Source organism: Amphiprion ocellaris, chromosome 9, assembly GCF_022539595.1.
Source record: "Amphiprion ocellaris isolate individual 3 ecotype Okinawa chromosome 9, ASM2253959v1, whole genome shotgun sequence".
NCBI classification, from domain to species: Eukaryota; Metazoa; Chordata; class Actinopteri; family Pomacentridae; genus Amphiprion; species Amphiprion ocellaris.
Genome location: NC_072774.1, coordinates 11641196 through 11657865, shown reverse-complemented (window position 1 = coordinate 11657865; position 16670 = coordinate 11641196). Strand labels below are relative to the sequence as shown.

Below are 16670 nucleotides of genomic sequence, written 5' to 3'. Positions count from 1 at the left end.
CACAAACTAGAGCAGAAAGAACACATGCACAGGGAGAACATGCAGACTCCATGCAGAAAGATCCCCGGAAAGCCGGGACGCGAACCAGGGACCTTCTCGCTGCAAGGCAAAACTGCTAACCACTACACCACTGTGCAGGCCCGGATAAGACGTAAGAACATAAAAATTGAAAAAATTGAAAAAAACTGAAAAAGAGCAAATGTGTGTTCTATTTGAATGACAAACTTCTCTGCAGAAACATTTACCACTTGAGGGTTAACATAGATTTCCATGACCTTTTCCTCCATTGCTCTCATTGCACCAGGTTCAGCAACCTCAAAATGAGATTAGAATAAAGCATTAATGAAAATGTGTTGAAGAGAAATTGGACTGCCACATGTTGCAATCAGTATCAATTAATCTTAAACAACACAATTTAGTCATAATGGGTTTAAATGAGATCATTTTTGTCCCTACTAGCTTCAATTTCAATTTCAATTTAGTCTATTTGAAAGGGGACAATACAATTTCATAAAACACATGATTACACATGGTTTAAAAAGCCAGAATTAGCCGGAAGGCTAGTTTTCATCTGTAGTCCCCTCGCCATGATGTGAAAAAGCAGTGAAATACATCTACAAGAGAAAAACGTGAATAGACACTTGATAGGGCACTAATGTAACAAATAACATATACATAACAAACTGTTAAGAGAACACAAGGCACACGATCAGTGTATTTATCTGGCAACTGGATTTTCCGTTCTGAAACGGGTATTGAAAGACAAAAAACGAGTGGTTATTTGATTTTCGTTTTAAAATACAAAAATTAAAATTGAAATACAAGGCGTTTTTCCTTTTCGTGATCAAAAAGGGATATACGAAATGTTAAAAATGCTTTGATTTTCATTTCATATTTAGAATAACAAAAAAATAAAATCAGTAAGAGACAGAAACGAAAAAAGGTCCGTTTTTTCATTTTCTGAGACCGGAAGTGGTCATCAGCAAGTGTGGAGCCAAACGACAACAAGATTCTCAGAGGGCGGAGCCAGAGAGCAGTGATTGGTCAGACCATAGATACTATAGAAGACAGCGCGCTAGCGTATCTAGTCTGTTTATCTATGGTCGGCAGGTCTGGTAGCATCTCTGGCTGCTGTTGACCTTGTTTTTGGAGTAAAACACGGTAAGAAGATAAATACTTCTAACAAGTAGCGTTGTTTTGTTGTACGTTAAGTCAGCGACTTGTGAAGAGTTGTGTTTTGTCGTGTTTTGAGCAGTTGGTCCGGACGCGTTAGCTAGCTAAGCGGCTAAGTTAGCTAGCGGGCTAATTAGCACAGGTGGCTAACTTACCGCTGAACACCTGTGTTAGTTGCTGCCACAGCTGTCCGTCTTTAGAACGAACTTCTCAACCTGTATTTCTCTGCTGTGTATTTTAGCTTTTTAAAAAGTTATTTTACTTTAAGGTTAACTGAAACCCGTTGAGCTGCACTGAAGTTTAACATTCAGCTGGTTTGAATTAAACCACGCTTAACTTAACATTGCGCAACATTACCTCTCTGAATCTCCATAATTTCATTGAATTCCTTCTCTCTTCCACTGCTCAAGTTCAATCCAGTATATAAAATGACATTAATAGTGAATAAACTAACAACCAGCCATTGTGTTTATTTATTACTGTATGTATTTGTAGTAAAACATGAGTTGAAACATCCTACTTTTGGATCTAGAACTGCACAAGCCGTTCATTTTCAGTCACCTGATGAGTTAAACTCCCCTTTTTATGTGAGGTTGAAGCAGAAAGTCTGAATTAACAAAGAAAGTTGTTTATAATTTGTGATACCTGTTATCTCTGACTGAGGCTTTAGTTTTTGTTGAGCTGATTTACACGTAGAAACTTTGTTCAGGAAGATTTCCCAGTAGCTCAGAGGACAAGCTGCTTTTTACACAACCTTGTAAGAGAATGTCTGTCAATGCTTTCAGCAGAATTTAGAAACAACACTTCCAAAACAGACATTTTGAGGTTGAATGTTTGAGAGTATATCAGTGTGTGTGTTTGTGGTCTTTCTGTTTCTAGGTGGAAGCTGAATTAGTGAGGATGACTCCTGCTCCTGTCATCTCTAAGCTCCTCACACATCTTTACCTGCACATGAGGAAAATCACTCCTGTAGAATGCAGGTATGTTTGTCATTATTATAAAAAGATGTTGCCTGGTGACCTGTCAGAAACCCATTATACAGAGTCACCCAAAATAATGTTTACACACATCAGGAAACGAAAAACTTGCATAAATATTTCAATACTAAATTTATTCAGACATCACCAGATTAATAAAAGTTATCTTTGGCCTCTACAATTACAAGAGGTGCTCAAAGTGGTGGCCACTGGCTTCCAGACATTTCTGTTCTGTTGTAGACGTCACTTGTTGATGCTCCATTTATGAGGGTAGCGCCATCTGTTGGGAAAACATCGTACAACAGGACACAGAGTTGTCATGATTTGATCAAACTTAGAAAGAGGTATCTATATGTGTAGAAGTACTTATACAAATGAAATATTTATAAAAGTTTTTCTTTTCCTGATGTGTGTACATTATTTTGGCTGACTCTGAACTTAATGAGAACAAAACTGTCATTTAATTGTTGCTCTTAAAGCTTCTTTAGTGAAAACCAGCTGGTGTTCTGCTTTGAAACAAACTGCTGTTGAGGTCTGTGTTTTTAGGTTTAACCCCACAGTTTATGAATGAACTGATAGTTGTTTTTTTTCCTGATCAATGTGGACGTTATAATTGATGGTAACATTTACTGATCATATAATCAGCATGACAATATAACTGTATAACATTCTGACCACCTGACTAATACTGTGTTGGTCCCTTTATGCTGCTAAAACTCCTCTGAGCCAGTGGTTCATCAGAACCTCTGGGGATGTCCTGTGGATTCTGTGGATCCTGTGGGTTGCAGGGTGGGTCCTACCTAGACCAGGCTGATCCTGGACCATCCCACAGATGCTCCATCAGATCTGGATGTGGGGAGTGTGGAACCCAGGTGAACAGCTTAGTTCTGTCGTGTTCCTCGGACCACTCCTGAGCAGTTTTAATTTTTCCTGCTGAGGGTGACAGCTGGTATCAAGGACTGCTGTTGCCATGGAGACTAGGGGGTTGTTTGTCCTGCAGTGTTTAGGTGGTGGTACATGTCAGACACCCACATGAATGTCAAGGTTTCCCAGCAGAACGTTGCATTAGAACAAGATGATGGATGTTGTTCTCTTCAGCTGTCAGTGGTCAGAATGTTGTGGCTGATCGGTGGATCTGTCTGCCTTTACTCTGACATCCAGAGTTCTACAAAAGTGTAGTATGTGTGCAGTGCAGAAGAGATTTACTTTATTGTATGCGGTTTTAGTGGTCCCATCAGAGAAAATCATATCCATATACAGATTTTTATTAATTCCAGGGCTGGTTCAGTAAAGATTATAATAATAAGTACATCAGATAATTCTTTGTCACAGTTGGAATTTTGCAGCCTGAGAGATGGTTGAGAAGGTTTGCAGTTCTTGTTTTAGCAAAATATGTTATAATAGAAGATCTTTATTGTCATTGTACATGAAATTATCTGCAAACCAGCAAAGTGCATCAGTCTGAGGTATGTAAAAATAAAGAAAAATGCTTCTAAAGCCAATAATAAACAGAATATTTTGAGGGAATATTCTAAAAAGGAAAGAAAAGCTCCATTCTCACTCCTCTCAGGATAAACTCTCATTAAAATTGACTTTAAATTTAGCTTCAACACGAGATAAAAACATTTACTTTCATTACTGATGTTGTCAAGTTTTAATAAAGTTCATGCTACTTTTATAAAATGATGAAAGTGAATAAATTGTACTTCTGTGATCTGTGTTTGATTTCTGTCTTTTCTCCTGTCATCCAGATGTTCAGAGGGAGATGATGCCACATCTGGTCCAGCCGATGGAAGGTCTTGAAGTTCTCTGACTGGCCTCGACTGAAGATGGTCGTCTCACTGGATTTAAGGTTCAGATGCTCAGTAACAAACTCCACCAATGAGCCAACAGGGAAGCTTTAGGTTTATTAAATGTTGCTATGAAGGTTTCGCTGTTTTTCTTTGTGAATGCAATGTGCTCCAACTGAAACTTGAATTAGAACTTAGAAGTAAATCCTTCCATCTGAAAGGATTTAGTTGCATTAATAACCTCACAACATTCTAATTTTTATTCCAGTCTTGGTTGGAAATAGAATCTCTGTATTGATTCAGGTAAAAACTGAACTTCACAGCATCTTGAAGCAAAACAACCAGATGAAAACTGTGATGGTGTTGGATTGTCAGACCGTAATGTTGCAGCTCAAAGCAGCTTTTCTATCTCAGTTCATTCTGACATTCAGCTATGAATCAACACAGCAGATGGTGATCCATGCTGTGGAAGTCTCACATCTCCTGATTTAATGGAGCTGCTTTGCACTTTTTACACTGTTTATTCACCAACACTTCATTTAATAAAAGTCCCATCTAGTTTTTATGAGGAATGTGATGTTTTAATTTCTCTGTGAATAACTGCAGTCTAATGCAACAGCTGGAGTTGTAACATCTGTCCTGATATTGATCATGAAGTATTGATCAGAATACTTATGGTCAGCAGTCATCCCTGAAGTTTTACATTAAAATCTTTACTTGTGTTGTGAACTTTGGTAAGAAGCAGAAACGTTAGCGTTGCCATGGATACATGAGTGTTAAATTCTGTCCATGTTTCCATTTTGGGAAATTCAGTCCAGTTCCAGAATGTGGAGGAATTTAGTCTCACAATCACAGACAACAAATATTATCTGAAAGTCGGGTTATTGTTGTTTATCAGCACAATACAAAAAGATTAATGTTAGAAATATTCCAGTTAAGACTCTAGAATATCATGATTTATGTAAATTTACCTCAGTAATATAAATGTTCAGGTTAAGATTGTACAGTGATATTTATTTTGTAAGTTTAGCTGATTAAAGTTTATGACTCTGCACTACAATATTATTTAAATTGACATCATTATTATAATATTTAGGGTCAGACCCTACAGTATTGAGATTAAGAAATCAAATATTCTATAAAATGTAAATACACTGAACTCATTTGGATATATTTAAGTGAGACTCTACAATATTATTTGACACAAATCTATCTAAATCAAAATTTTAATAATTTTCATGCCAAATATTTACTGGACTGATTTAAATATTAAAATCACTCCTTTCTAATCCTCTGCTGTACGTTCAAACCTGAGGCCTGAAATAGAAACACACAAGTATGTGATTGAAGGAACTTCTGCAGAGTCCTGGTTCCAGAACATGATGATAGAATTATAGACAAACTTCAACAAAAGCTGCCTGAGAGTTTACAGGTTTTTATGTTAAATTTCTTCAGTAATTTAATGAGAGTTATCAGTAAAAATCAAGTGTTCATTTGATGAACTTCATTTCCTAAAACATCCAGAATTGGAGCTCATATCTTTGGCAGCTGTAAAGTTTCTGCTCCTTCAAAATTCACAACACAATGAATGAATTCCTAAAACACTCTCAATGCTGGAGAGCGTTTGTGATGCTGAAGCAGTGACCAGTTTTTCTGTTTCTTCTCTGGAGATGCACAATGAGGGACGTCTGCAGAGACTGAGAAAGAGTCTCACCACATCCTGACATGAGGAAAAAGACTTTATTGAAGACTACAATGAGAAAAACGATCCAGACAGCAGACGGCTGCATTCAAGGTGAGCTCTGAACATTTGATCTGGAACAGGAATTCAATAACGGCAGCATGAGCTTCATTTCAGTCTGTAGCTGCTGAATTCATAGATGAATCATCTGGCACGAGAGAAGAAGACCATCAAACATCCACGTCAGCTGATGGAGGTCCAAGAGTCTCACCAAACAAACAACCTACAGAGTGAAGACCTCGAATCTGATTGGACGACCTCCTATTCAGCCACGTGTGTGAACAAATGCCTCTAAGTTGATTTGTTTTCTGAAATAAATCTAGTTTGAGTCCTAATCTATGCCTGTGTGTTTGCTTCTTTACACCACTGTTAACAGTTTAGGCTGTTAGATTGTTCCAGATAAGACAAGTACAAGATTCTTCAGAGCCGTTCTACCACGAGCCTGACAGGAAGAACTCCAACAGCTACTGAATGTTCCTGTGGTCCCCTCAAGGCTACAGGAGGAGCCCTACGAGGACGAGCCGGTCCACCTGATGGAGGCCAGTCGCTGCGGTTCAACAGCTGGTTAGCCAACACCGACTACATGGACTTCAACTGGACCACAGGGAGGCCTTCAAACCGGACCAACAAGTTCAGCGACTCCCCGACTCATGGGTCTGAGGACGCCGCCGAGCCTCGGCCCAGCCGGCCTCCTGTCTGTGGGTGTTTGAGTGCTGAGAGGTTTGTGGATGCATGTGAACGTGTCTGTGTTGAAACAGCAGCTTTTGACTCAGTAACGCCGATAAAAACCAAGAGCTCCTTTATTTGTGACTTCCACTAAAAAAACTGATGAAAATAAGTTTGCCAGGGTTCTGACTGATAACAGATTATTAAATAATGAAAATAATCTTTTAAATATTCCTTTAAACAATTCTTTTAGGTCTACATTTCCTTGACACTGACTTCTCTCTTTTTTTCTCATTATCCCTTATTAATCCCACGAGGGGAAATTCTGATTTTCGCATATCTCCCCAACTGGGGGAGTCAGAGCGACGGGTCAGTCATGGTACAGCGCCCCTGGAGCAGGACGGGTTAAGGGCCTTGCTCAAGGGCCCAACAGTGGCCGCATCGGGGCTTGAACCTCTGACCTTCTGATCAGGAGTCCAGAGACTTAACCGTTGGCCACCACTGCCCCAAGCGAGCAGGAATTGAACCTGGGCCGCTGCGTCGGGGACCAGCCCCTGTACATGGGTCCCCCGCTTAACGCGCTGAGCTATACGGGCGCCCCATTGTTGATATATATACAAGTATTTTGGGTGGAATATACCATTAAGCCTAATGTTCAAGGGTTTTTCTGGGAATATACCATTAAACCAACCTTTTAGGTAAATGTTGGGTAGAATATACCATCAGATAAAACTTTTAGGTCTACATTGGAAGATTTTAGAGTAGAATATTACTCCAAATCATCCTTTTGGTCTACATTTAAGGTGGAATACTCCTTTACACCAAGATTTTTTGGTCAAGGATTTTGGATGGAATACTCGGTTAAACCAACATTTTAGGTGCATGTCCAACGATTTTTGGTGGAATGTTCCTTTAAAGTGGATGTGTGAGGACCTTGTAGGTGGAATACTTCCTGAAACCAAACTTCTAGGTCAACATTCAAAGATTTAAGGTGGAATATTCCTTTAAACCAACCTAAATTTCATGTTTTGATCATTAAGTGAGAAACCTCAATCCAGACTCCTCATAATGACGTTTGAGATTTATGCTGCAGTTATTTGTTTAGTCCAGACTAAATGACAAAAATCCACAACTGTAATTTTATTTCAGGACTCGGTTATTAAATGTCAAAACAATCCATGTGACTCTAAAAACTCAACAGCTGTACAAACTCTAAGATTAAACTCTCCACAAGGATCCAAAACAAGTTGGACTTCTACATGAGAGCTTTAATTATTCTTCATCTACTTCCTGAAAAGTTTGGTCAATGAAAAAGACAAAAACTAATATTTTCAGTTGAACTAAAGACCGACTTTGTGATTTTTCTGCTCATGTTGTGTTGTTGTAAACTTACTCTTTCAAATAAATATCCTCCTAACCCCCTGGAAACCAGCATTTGTCCTGTTTTTTTGTTGCTCCTCCGCGACCCCAGACAGCCGGGTCCTAATGTTTTTTGAGCAACACACCATACTATGACGTTTTTACAATGATGGTTCTACTATGGAACCAGTTTGACATGTTCAGGTGTTCTTTGTGTGAAAACTCAGAGATTTCAGGTATCAGAAGGTGGTTTTCAACTTTCTTTGTTAACTTTCTGCTTCAACTTTAAATTTCCTTCACTAACCCAGCCCTCTGGACTTCCAGTAAGCTGTGTTCCTATTGGCTGTCCAGGTGGCTGCTTGGTGTTATCAGGAACACCTGAGCAGCTGTCCAGGTGGCTGCTTGGTGTTATCAGGAACACCTGAGCAGCTCAGTGTCTTCCTGCTTTATTTAGCTGCAGACAAACATTTCCTCTGCTTCTATTCACCACTGAACCGGGTTTGGCTCCATTGCTTTAGTTTGTTCTTTAGGCGTTGGCTTGCAGCTTCCAGCAGTAAAATCGTCTTTAATGTGTTTCTTGGTGTGTTTTAGGGCTTTGTACTGGATGGTTGTCTTGGTAAATGTGGTTCTTTAGCTGCAGTTAGCACATGGTGCTAATGTGTGCAGTGATTAGTGGATTTGGTACAGCTGAGTTGTGTGTTTATCTTGGCTGTAGTGAGTCTTCAGAGGTTTTTGGTCAGACACATTCTGTATTCTTGTTTGAGAACCATCGTTGGTTGTCCAGAAGGTAAGAGTTCCTGTCCTGATTCTCTGTTCTCAGAGGTTCTCTGGTAGGCTGCAGGAGACTTTAGCGTTTGGGTTGTGCTAGTTTGGTTTTTGTAAGGTTTCATTTGGACGACTATCTTGAGGCCCCTCCATGGGGTTTAGTGAGGTTTTCTGGAACAGTTCTACAAAGCAACCTGCAGCAGAAGAGACTTTGCGAGTTTTTAGGAAGTTCTGGAGACCAGACTTTAGAGTAGCAGAAACATTTGTCAGCAGTTTGAGCAGGAGAAGGTGAGCTTCAGAGTAGAAATGAGACAGAAATCTTCTTGACCCGTGTGGTGAGGTCCTGTACCAAGAGTTTGAGCAGGTTGTGAAGAGTCTGAAGTTCTTTGGTCTGAAAGCACAAGAAGAGTCGACTCATTAAATGAGAAAACAGGAGATATTGTTGGTTCTTCGGTCGCTCTGCAGTTTCCTTAGACTGAATATCAAGTTTATATTTTAAATGATTTACCATGTGAGCCCGAGAAAATTTTAATAAACTCCATCCATCCCCTGGACACAACAGATTTTATTACCATGTCAAATCTTTTTTTTGAAATGTTTTTGAGTTTTAATCATAGTTTTAGCATAGTTTTTTTCTCTTTGGTTGTTTAGTTTTGTCATGTGTGAAAGGTGCTAAACAAATAAAGTTGAACTGATAAACTGAATAATTGACTAACTCATGATTGTGATGACAGAAGTATTTTCTTGTGATTTAAGAGTTTGTTTCATTTTTAAGGTTGGGATTAAAATCTTGACAGAAAAAAAATTAAAGAAATAAACTACATTTTTTTAAAAAAAAGCAATTAAATCAAAGGAAAAAAAAACGTTTAATACAATAAAACTTTTAAAAAGAATATTAAATATCAAATACAATTAAATGATATTAAACAGACAAAATATTTAATTAGATAATTAAACAGAAGATACAAAACATGTAATTATGAAATTAAAGTTTATTAAACAAAATATTAAACATTAAAGATGAAATATTTTAGATAATTAAACATTAAAAGATACAATTAAACAAGAAGAATATTAAACATTTAAAAAAAATACAAAACATTTAATTAGATTATTAAACCTTTAAAAAGATGAAACATTTAATTAAAAAAATAAATGTTTAATTAGAAAATTAAATCTTAAAGACAATAAAACTTTAAATAGGAATTAAACAGAAAATACAATGAAGCATTTAAAAAGAAAATTAAACATTTAAAGGTGGTAAAACATTTAAAAAGAAAAACCTTAAAGATTTAATCGAAAAATTAAACATTGGGAAATTTTTCAAACAAGCCGAATAAACATTTGAAAAAACAATTAAACATTAAAAAGACAAAACATTTGGAAATCAAATCAGACATTAGAAAAGAATAAAAGGTGAGAAACAAGCAAAACTAAACATTTAAGAAGAATCAAACTAAAGACAAAACATTTGAAAAGACACCAGTTAGACTTTAGAAGATCAAATTAAACAGAAGAGACAATAAAACAATCAAAAAGAGCAAAAACAGATAAAGGTCTTCAAGTGTTTTCTAGTCTGAAATGAAAACATCAAGTTGTTTCTTCGAACATTTCCTCTTTCTATGTTCTTGGTTTGATTGTGGACAGATTTACTAAGAACTCATTTCAGAAAACTGATTTCCAGATAAAGTCTGCTAGAGGTTGAAGGCATCGATCAAACTAATGTTACCTTCTGATCTCCACAAACTTTACTGTTCAGTGAAGAGAATCAAAGTTTGTTGAGGATTTCTAAAAAACCCACAGGTGAAGGTCTGAGAAGAACTCAGATGGATGGTCTAAATGTGAAATCAAGACTCATGGTCACAAGTTTTAAGGCTTCTGTTAACCAGAAAGTTCAAACTAACAGAGAAGTACTGAGAAACTTTTAAGATTTCAGTCCTCAGACTGTCTGAAGGTTCAAACTAACAGAGAAGTACTCAAGAACTTCTAAGATTTCAGTCCTCAGACTGTCTGAAGGTTCAAACTAACAGAGAACTACTCAGGAACTTCGAAGATATCAGTCCTTGGACTGTCTGAAAGTTCAATCTAACAGAGAACTACTGTGGGACTTAGAAAATTTCAGCCCTCAGACTGTGTGAAAGCTCAGGTCCTGAGGACTCGGGAGGTGTGGAGGCTTGGAAAGTCTTGGAACTGAGGGTTCCACCCTCCAGCTCAAAGGCTGAAGTCCAACCTCCTGAGAAAAACGGTCGAGAGGAGACCCAAGTTAAAAAAAAAACTCGAAAACGAAAAAAATAGATGATAAATGCGCAAAAACGAGAAGAATTAGTATCTGAGCGAGTAGCTCAGGGGGATAAGAAGAGGACTACCAAGCGGAAGGTCGCAGGTTCAAGACCCGCCACTGGCCCTTTTCTTTCTTTGTCTTTGTCAGGATTTTGAGAAAATTTAAGAAGTGTCTGGTCTTGAACCAGCGACCTGCAGCTCCATAGGCAAATCCTTAACTCACTGAGCTACAGATCAGATAAAAAGAAATAATTTCGTCGTCCCTTTGGCATCGTAGTTCCTGAAGTGACCACATGGGTGGAGCCAAGGCGGAGTCTGGGTGGAGTCGGGGCGGAGAGTAGGTGGGGAGGTGGGTGGTGGCCTCCCCCCTCTACTCCCCCACCTCCCCCCACCGCCCACCACACCTTCCCCCTCCCGACGAGTTCTTCGAGTCTCCACGAGTTCTTTGACAGGTTTTCCCGAGTTTCTGGAGTTTCCACGAGGTCGGAGGCAGAACAAGTTGTCATGAAGAGGTGTTGAAGTCGGTCAGGATGGACTGACTTTTTACAGCGACTAGAAGGAAGACGACTAGAAGAGCAGGTCTTTAACCACCATCCATAAAATACATAGAGTCGCTCCAGAGAAATGAAGGGAGGTCAACTTTTATCAACCTCCATCCAGATGTTCAACTTGATATCTTTACTTTGAGATTTTTAGCACCACAAACCTTTAGTATCACACTTTATTGTCATTTATTAGGACTTTAATGGAATCCACCAGCAGATTTACTTTTTGTTGACAAACTTTATTCTTGTCGTTGTGGGACTGCAGTATTTAAAACTCTTCCTTCTATTTGACCTCATGTTTATTAGTTTTAGTTTAGAAAGTTATTTTAGTTGCCCATTAGTCTCTTAAAAACCAAATAATAAATTGGATTAGTCAAGAAATTTTTCTTACTTTGTCATATTTTAGATATGACAAAAAATATAAAAATAAAGTGTCTTGAGACAATTTGACCTGTAATTGGCGTTATATAAATAAAATTGAATTAAAACTGTATATATCTTGTAATGTTGGAGTAATTCAGCCATATATGTTGGAAAACACATTTTCTTTGTCCATTAATCTGTTGTTTTCTCCAGTAATTCATTTATTGTTTTGGTTCATAAAATGTCAAACCCAAATATATTAAGTTTACTGTCATAAAAACCAAAAAGATTTACATTCATGATGCAGGAATCAGGCAGTTTTTCACTTTTTATCTTAGTTTAGTCAGAAAGATAGTTGATAATGTGTGAATTGTTGCAGCTTGTGAGCCGTAAAAGGTTTAATCTTTGGGGCCGAGTGTCAAAAAACATTTAGAAACCAACATCAACAAAACACTCAACAAAGATTTGAACATCATTTGCATGACAATGTCAAATTAAAGGACATTTATTTCCAACGTAAATGTGTGATATTCATCCTCTGGAGCTTTCTCTTCACATCGTCTTCCACCTGGACTGGTTTGGTCGGGAGCATGTGCAACAAACATTTGAAAAACTGCACTTTAACATCAATGAATAACACTGAAGTTTAATCTCTACATAAATGAGACTGAGTCTGGATGTGCTGCTCTGTCATTAACTCCTAAGTTTAGGGAAAGTTCAAACAAAAGAGGACAGTTCAGATAAGACTTGAGAATGAGCTTATTTTGAACAAACATCTCAGACTTTCTGAGCTTCAGCACCTCTAGCAAGATATTTTAACAAGCAACTCAAGAAATCCAGAAGTTGGAGAGAGTTAGCTTTAGCTGAGCCAAACAACATGTGGGACGCTAACCTAGCAAACATTTCAGACTTTTCTCTGTGAATTCTGAGAAATAATTTACTATTTAATGACAGAGCTACACAGCTTAACTCAGTCTCATTAAAACAGACTCTAATTCAGTGTCATCCATCCATATTAAAGTGCAGTTACCCAAAATGTTTGCTGCATGAGCTCCAACAAAACCTGTCCAGGTAGAAGGCCACTTTGACAAACAGGAAGTGGAAGATTCCAAGCAGATTTATAGAAGGGGGAACCGGACTGTACTAAGTGTGGTCGAGTACAGAGGGGTGTTTTGTGGGTTTTAAGGCTGATAATGATTATTAGTGAAACATTTAGAGTATATTCATTTGGATATTCATTTGCAGTAAATGAAAGTATTTATAATCTTGGAGTTAAACTTACAAGAACACAAACTTTAACAGAAAACTTTGTTGATACGTTTTTGTTTTGTTTACAGTTGTTAAGTTAAAGGAGTTTTATTCGTGACGTATAACCAATCAAATCACTCCAGAAGACAGAGCGACCACAGGTAGATCAAGGTTCAGAGCTAAAGTAGCGCCTTTTTTAAATTGATTTATTACCGTAAATCGGTGAAAAACAAAATACTGATAATCAGTAAATCAGTCAGCCCAGAATTACTACAATTCTACAATGTATGTCTCTTTCCTTTGACTTGTTATTTGTACAATATACGATGTATATGATGGCGTTTTTTTCATACCAAAGGCTATACTATGATGTTTTCTAAGAGACATACGATGCTACTCTGGTTGTTCTGGCTCTGGGCCCTGCACTCCTCCTCTGTTGTTTTCTGGATTGTACTCAGCTGCATGCCTTCGTCCACCAGGCCTCCGTTGACTCGTCCCGCCTGCCGTCTCTGGAGCTGAAGCTGGATTGGAACAGACCAAAGTACAGTCCTATCACGATGCCAGCTCAGACATGACTGAACATGCAGTCATGTCTGAGTTGTGTTGCAGTGTTTACATTTGTAGATCTGGCCTTGTAATGTGATTATTCAAGGCTAGCTGTAAATTTCTGTATATATTGTTTTATTTAATTTTGCTCTTTCATTTTTCTTCCTGTTCCTCTTTTTATAGTTTCTGTGTTTTTTATTACCCTCTTCCATATTCCTAGTGTGACACCAACAGCTGAAACCAAATCCCTTGCATGTTGTGTACTTACTAAAGCCGATTCTGATCACTTTTCTGTCTTTGGTGTAGGCAAGAGGAAAAGGTGCAACAGAAAATTGGACCTTCCAAGCGTCCTTGTGGAGATGCAGGCTGAGGAGGAGCGGAACCGTGCCCAGCATGATGAGAACATCTGGTTGCTCCTCAGCGAGGCAAGAGTGAATGAAGCGGCCTTGCAGCGGGAGGAGATGGCCCAGAATGCTGCCTTCAACCAGTCATTCCTGGCTGTGCTGGGGCAGCTGGTGCAGGCAGTGCTGGGTGTACTGGGGCAGCTGGTGCAGGCAGTGGGCAGCCAGCGAGTCCACCTCCCAGAGACTTGAGATTTAGTTGTATATAGTTTTACTTTTAGCCCTCCACTGTAGGAGAGGCCCACCACAGTTTGTACTTTGCACATTGTAAATAGTTTTGATTTTGCTGCTGACTAATGAACTATTTTGTGACTTATGTGATTGCATCATAACTTTTCATTTTGTCTGTTAAGACACTGGTAGGAAAAGAGTCAACAATCTGAACCAAACAATTCTGTATTCCCTAATAATGCATTTATGTTTAATGGGATTTAACATGTTTTAACACAAACTCCTTTATGGTTCATAATTCCGTTGACTGAATTACACCAAAGCAATACTGATTTATCAAACTGGAATATTCTTAAAACAGCCGTTTTAATGTTTTGGTGTTTAATTTGTCATGTAATCTTGCTAACCTTCACAAATAAAACAATAGCACAAACACATCTGCAAAAGGTACAAAAGTTTATTGTCAGAATTTCATTAAAGAAAACAATAGCGGCCCGGGGACAGAAAAACAGAAGTATAGCGAGGAAGAATAACTTTGCATGACACGTAGTGCATCAGTGCATCCTGTACATTTCTGTCCTCCTCCTCTACATCTTGTGCCACTGCAGGCTCATGTGCTGCTGCTTCAGGTAAATCCCATGAAGTCTCATCAGAGAGCCATCTGAAACACATACACAGCATACATATTTTAATACCTAATAGCGACAAACTGCAGCCATTACAGGGTCGTTCACAGGACTGATACACGATAGCTAGCGAACTAGCATTAGCTTACCCTCATATGTCGTCTCGTTCATATTCTCTTGCCTTCAGCTTGATGCTGCTGCATCGCCTCCCAAACTCTCCTGTGTGTCTCCTGAGTGTTTCGACTCGCTGCTCTCAGCTTTCTCCGACTCTTCTATTACTTTGAATCTGACAGAAAGCCACAGACCGAGCAGCAGGTGAACCATCGTCTCCGTTATGTTGCGTTTGTGTCGCACGCAAATGACGTTAAGGGACTTTCGTCTCGCTGCGCTATGACGACTCCACACCACGATGAGGCTATATGGAAAAACAACTAAAACGAGACGAGCTGAGTCAGATACAATAGTGGCGAACCGTAGCGCGCCGAGTAGATGCTTGTGGAATCGCGACTTTACAGTATCCATCCCGATAACCTCAATCTAATATCCTTAAGCTTTGAAATCCTCATTAAATCCTTCCAGATCCTTCCGTCTGTGTTTTATGTTCTTCGAGTTAATATCCCAGTGACAAAGACAGATGTAGCTCCCACAGAGTTGAGGCCAGTCTGAGATCTTCGCTGTGCTCTGAGCCCCAATATGCAGAGCCTTTTGTCTGCGTCCCTTCCCGTATTGTCATGCAAACCTCAAACAAAGCTTGTTGTCTTCACACAGGGAAGGAATGTCCACATCCACAGATCAGTAAGCTGAAAAAGGAAAGTCAACACATCGTTGAAGAGGAGACTGTGGAGAGCGAACACTTTCCACATTAGCTTCAAGTCTGCTGGGGGTAGAAGAACTGCAGACAAGCCCTCAGCGGGTTAATCATTTAAAGAATCTAAATGATTTAGTTAGTCCAGACCTGGAAGAGTTAAATCGGTTACTTTATGAAGGTCCAATATAGTTCAGCTACTCTAACATAAATCAGAAATCCTTGACAGTAAGGTTTCCAGAGCAACTGTATTCCAAAGTCACAAAGAGTATCATACTGACAAATGTTTAATTATTACCAAGCAACCCACAGTGGTTCTACTTACCACTTCAATGAGCATGAGTGATCCAGAGTGTCCTCCTGTTTAATGAAGGTACCCAAGTCCCAGAGGAATCTGGCCTGCTGGGAGACTCCCTGCATCTAATATTACACCTACAGTAACACATGACAGCGACCAGGTCACATATCTACATGATTATCTGATAAAGATGAAGACAATATTTTAATATGTATTACTTTATACATTTTGTTATTGATTACACGCTTAATTTTCCTGGTATGGCAGGTTAAATGGCTACATACAGTAGAGGTCAAAATTGTGACTCAAAGAGAATATTTATTCATGGCTGGGAGATATATTTTAAATTGTGGCTCAAAGGGGGAACAAAACAGGACCTCTAATCAGTTCAAATAGTTTCGAGGGCGTGTTACCTGATTCGGCCACTAGATGGAGCCACTGCAACATATTTGACCAGTGGTCCAACATGCAGAGACGGAATGCTGGATTTTTTCCCCTTCTATATATTTAGCTAACTAAAACAACGTGTCGGCTTTATGATGAACAATGTGAAAAGTGCAACTGTTGCTATCACAACTAGAGAAGGCCTGTAGTGGACCTCAGTCACAGCGGTCTCTATGGAACACGTGGACTCTCCTCCAGCTCTGCTTTTCCATCTCCTCTCTCACTCACAGATGGCAGCAGCAGCTCACCAGCTTCAGCCCACAATAATTACCCACCCGTGACACGCCCCACTTCCCCCCGTCCTCTCTAACGGGTCCTGGACTTCCTCGCTCAGTCCTGCCCTGTCTGCTCCATTGATGGGGCGGTAGGATGCCAAGGCACGACAATCTCCTGCAGACTTTTCTTTACATGACTTCACTGATTTAACCTCTTTTTTTTATTTAACCTGTTTGCTGCTGCCATGCTGCGGGTT

The 16670-nt window shown here is 39.0% G+C and overlaps 1 protein-coding gene and 1 long non-coding RNA gene across 2 annotated transcripts in view; one reads left to right on the top strand and one right to left on the bottom strand.

The window, feature by feature from the left end:
* The first annotated feature begins 1059 nt into the window (after positions 1–1059).
* On the top strand, positions 1060–4505 carry LOC129349618 (uncharacterized). The gene is made up of 3 exons (XR_008602682.1): positions 1060–1161; positions 2053–2153; positions 3902–4505. It is a non-coding gene; the product is annotated as an uncharacterized LOC129349618 (long non-coding RNA).
* A 9959-nt stretch (positions 4506–14464) lies between these two features.
* The window catches only part of LOC118470259 (uncharacterized protein C14orf93-like), a 16237-nt gene continuing 14031 nt past the window's right edge, over positions 14465–16670 (bottom strand). Inside the window, exon 6 of the mRNA XM_055013346.1 lies at positions 14465–14686. The gene's annotated coding sequence lies outside the window, so the exon portion shown is untranslated. The remainder of the gene's footprint in view (positions 14687–16670) is intronic.